The sequence below is a fragment of the Lycium ferocissimum genome, chromosome 8, assembly GCF_029784015.1.
Source record: "Lycium ferocissimum isolate CSIRO_LF1 chromosome 8, AGI_CSIRO_Lferr_CH_V1, whole genome shotgun sequence".
NCBI lineage: Eukaryota > Viridiplantae > Streptophyta > Magnoliopsida > Solanales > Solanaceae > Lycium > Lycium ferocissimum.
Genome location: NC_081349.1, coordinates 51,643,233 through 51,648,334, shown reverse-complemented (window position 1 = coordinate 51,648,334; position 5,102 = coordinate 51,643,233).

The window sequence follows — 5,102 nt, the reverse complement described above, 5'->3', positions numbered from 1 at the left end:
TTGGACAGGGAAAAGCATTTAGGTTTCAACATGAATTTATGGTTGAGCCCCTATTGTTGTGTGTATTATGATAATAAGTTAATATAGTCTTCTCGAGGGTATTGTGACATGAAATGATGAGGTCAATATGGATATTGAGAAGGTAAGAAACACTGTTCTGTAAAAGGTATGACAAGGCATATATGTGGCCTAGATTATGGGCTCGTGGTCCAAGGTTAGTTCTGGAAACGAGAGGTTTATTGTTATATCCCACGTTCGAGGTTCGTTCCGGAGCAGAGGGTGTGCTCGGGTTCGAGGAGTGTTCCGGAACGAGTGGTACGTAGATGCCATGGGTCCCCTACAGGTCATGACTACTGAGCTATGATATCAGATAGCATATGTGTACAGCGAGTGGGGTTATAGTGGTAAATTATTCTCCGTGTTTGACGTGTTTGTGATTCTTGGCAATTTGGTGATTTGTTGTGATTGCCCGTGGTTGACTTATTGTGATGTATTGATATTCGTGTATGATTGACTGGCTTGTTTATTTTATTGATTTCATAAGATATGCATGATACTAATCTTAGTCGACCTATGATGCTTACCGGCACATAGTGTTTGTACTGATATTACCTTGCTGCATTCTTTGAGTGCAGATTTTGATATAAAGACTGCTACTCGTCTTCACATCTAGCGTGGAGGATAATTGCTGACAGATTTTGGGGTGAGCTTCTTCTCATGCCAGGCCGCCCGAGGATCTCCTACTTATGATGTCTTTTCTTATTCTGGATATTATGGATATTTATTAGGCAGATTTCAGTTCTTAGATGTGTTTTGGCTTAGAGTCCTGTACGATGACTTTCGAATTTTGGGGAATTTTTAATAGTTAGACTTGCCACTTGTTTTAGTATTTTATGGCACGACTTACGCAGTTTATTTGATGTGTGAATGAGTATAATTGTTGACATGTTTGATATAAAATCAGACTTGAATGAATAGAGATCTTGTGTGTTGGTTCGCCCACTAGGATTTAGTTGGGTGCCAGTCATGGTGGGTTGGGTCGTGACAATAACTCTCCAGCCCACTCTACACTGTACAATCGCAACCGAACTTTCACTTTACTAACTCTTATTTCAACGATTTCCTTTTTGCTCTTAATTTCGAAGACATCAATCAACCTCATCGGCCACCCTTTTACTGAACGTCATGATATAATGCCCCTGCGACCCAAACAGAACTCACGTACCCATGTTACCTCACCTCAAGTCTTATAAATCTTAATCTCCTGAATCCGATAGCAAGATACCTCATTGTAATCCTTCAGTTCCCGTATTTCATTTCAAATGACTTTTATCACTATCAACCAACAAACGCTCAAACCTACTTGATCCTCTAAACTAATCATCCATTTACGCCCGACAACCACAAAACAATATCAATGTTTCCCCTCCCATCTAAGTGAACAACCAGTAACTCCTCAAGTTATTAACTTATCGCATACACCTATATTCGAAGTCATTTCCATCAGTCATTTACTAACTCCTCAAAACCTACAACCCAATCAAATTTACCGATCAAATGATGTGCCCATAGCATTCACTTAATAACCGAGTAGTCTTTTAACATCAACTAACTTATATCAAGAATAACTTTAGCACCAGTCGCAACCTCATCCTGACGACCATGCTAGATACCAATTTTTCCCTTCCCAATCTCTCGAATAGTACTCATGCCTAAGATATTCTAAGAAGTCTTACTTCTCCACACACTAGCACAAAAGCTTCCTTTATGTCCTTATTGTCAACTTCTTTTCTTTATTACTCGCGATCACAATACGTTTGCCCACATTCGATGATCATCACCGACCTTACACTTTGCTCTCACATACCCAAGCCTAATACTCTACTATTGCTGAATTGTCGACCCGCCATTAGTTCACCAAAGGTCACGCGCACCATCATAAAGCCCTTACAAAGCTGAAGTCAAACCGATCATATCATTGAGCAACCTACTATTTTTAAGCCATAAATGCACTTTGTCACTTTTGAGCAAGCCAACGCTAAAACATTGAGACCGTGTAACCTCCTGAACTATCTTCCTATTCTCGCGAACTTTCACAATAAACCAGTCCAATCATAACTCGACACAGCAACCGAGTCTAATTGCGACTCCATACAATCGAAACCTCAGACCATAACTAGTGACTGCACTGGGTCACGCATCCGAATCAAAATAGCACATATCGTACCATACCATGACACATCATAGATCAACCATTCACCTAAGAATTTAAGGACATATTTTCATCGTCTGAGGATGATCAAGATAAGAAGGTCCAGATACCAATTGGAATCAACTAGATATCAATTTGAATAAAGCCGCACGAGAGAATGAAAGAATTGGAAGTTTTCTAAATGTCTTATAGCCTCTCGTAGATAAGTACGGAGCTCATCGTACCAATCCATTGAGACTCTACTAGACACGCTCTTGTATTATAGATTGGGTAACCTAAGGCTCTGATACCAACTCGTCATGACCCCATTTGACTAAGTCGCGCGGCCACTTATCTTTCTCACCTCAGTAAGCGAACCCTCAACCCAACGATAAGTAAAGACATAAATATTAAATCAACCAAGCGGAAGAGAAAAATCACATAAGTCTTATAATAATATATAATAGAAATAGTGCAGAAATAAGGAAAATACCCCCAGGGTCTGGTCTAAGCCATACAAGAGCATCTAAGTGAAATTATACGAGTTTGGAATATAATAATACATCAATCTGTCTATGTCTTAGGTAGATAAGTAAGATATAATAATAAAAGCAGTCTTCAAGGTAGAGAACGTCTCGTGCTCACCCTGAAGGTAGCGAGTGGCCTAGTTATGGGCTCGTGATCCGAGGTCAGTTTCGAAGCGAGTGGTATATGGACACCATGGGTCCCCTGCAGGTCATGGCTATTTGGGCAAATAATATCATTTATCATGTGTGTACAGATATGTAACAGAGTTAAGATAATTCATAAGTTATGTTTGTGCTGGTAATGACGCGGGGTGAGTTACTTTTATTGACTACTATTTTGCGTGGGCTTATCTTATTTCAGTGTTGAATTTGTTGATAGTTTCATATGGTTATGTGTTGTTGTGCCTATCTGTCTATTATGTTGATTTTGTGATTTTATGCATGACATTAATCTTAGTCGGCCTATGATATATACCCAAAGACATACTGTTTATACTGATACTATCTTTCTGCATTCTTGTGAGTGCAGATTGTGATCTAGAGACGTATACTAGACCTCATATTTAGCGTAAGGCCATTTTCTGACAGATTTAAGGGTGAGCTCCTATCTATGCCAGGCCTCCTAAAGATCTTTCTCATTTTGGATGTCCATTTCATTTAAGACATTTATGTTTATTTCAGACAATTGCTCATTCTTTAGACAGTTATGTTTTAGACTACTTGTACGATGACTTTCGAATTTTGGGGTTGTAATAGTTAGGACTTCCGCATTTTTATTTATTTATGGCATGACTAGACAGTTTGGAGATCTTTATTATCATTATATACTTGAATGTGTTAAAATTGACTGATTAGATGATGACTGGTTAAGGGAATTGATTCGCCCACCAGGTGAATTAGTGCGGGTGCCACTCATGGCTATTTGGGTCGTGACAAAGTTGATATCAGATCCATAGGTTTGTCGATCTAGTTGTACAAGACACATCTAGTATAGTTTTACGGATGAGTACAGAGGCGTCTGTACTTATGTTCTCGAGGCTATGGGACACTAGGAAGATTCAAATTCATTCATTCTTTCGTGCTACTTGATTCCAATTGGTGTCTGAATTTTTTTTCATTCTCTCACAGATAGTGAGGACTATTGCTGTAGCAGCAACTAATGCAGTACCCGCACCGGCCGCTGGGGTCGCACTCACGATGGAGGTCAGGCCGCTGGGGCTGCAGTTTGTGGTAGAGGCTAGGCCAAACTTTTCACCCTCAGACAAATGGCCAGTCTGAGCGGACTATTCAGGTCCTAGAGGATATGCTCCAAGCTTGTGTGATTGACTTCGGTGGCCATTGGGATCAGTTCTTACCATTGGCTGAGTTTGCATATAACAATAGCTATTACTCGAGCATCGATATGGCCCCGTTTGAAGCTCTTTATGGGAGGAGATGTAGGTCTCCTATCAGGTGGTTTGATGCATTTGAGGTAAGGCCATGGGGTACCGATCTTTTGATAGATTCATTAGATAAGGTCAAAGTGATTCAGGAAAAGCTCTTGGCAACTCAAAGTAGGTAGAAGGAGTACACAGATCGAAAGGTCCGAGATCTTGAGTTCATGGTTGGAGAACAAGTCTTGTTGAAGGTCTCACCCATGAAGGGTGTGATGAGATATGGGAAAAAGGGTAATATTAGTCCCAGATTCATCGGTCCATTTGAGATTCTTAATCGTGTGGGGGATGTAGACTATGAGTTGGCTTTTCCCCCAGGTCTGTTAGGTGTGCATTCAGTGTTCCATGTCTCTATGTTAAAGAGATATTATGATGATGTCATTTATCATTCGTGGGGATTGTATCTTGTTGGATGAAAATCTATCTTATGAGGAAGAGCCTATTGCAATCCTAGATAGAGAGGCTCGTAAGTTGAGATCAAAAGAAATAGCGTCAGTAAAGGTTCAATGGAAGAACCGTCCCGTTGAGGAAGCTACTTGGGAGACCGAATCCGATATGCGAAAGAATTATCCCGAGCTTTTCACTGAGTTAGGTACTTTTTCCCTTATTTCTCTTCCTTGTCCGTTCGGGGATGAACGGGTGTTTAATTGGTATCTGATGTAATGACCTTCTAGGTCGTTATGGGGGGTGACTTAGAAAATGAGTCCTCCGTTGGGAATTTCGAGGCCACGGGTGGGTCCGCAGCGTGTTTTAATATATATGTGCATGTTTTGTTTGCGTCTGTAGGGCCTCAGGTTGGTGTTTGGATTTTTGGGTGAAAAATTGGTAGAAACACCCAAGCTACTAGTAAAAATGGACCGCTGTAGCGGTTGTGGGACCACTGTAGAGGGTCCATCATAGTGGGGTGAGGGTCGCCGTAGCAGTTGACGGGAGGTAGAATCAGTCTGTTAT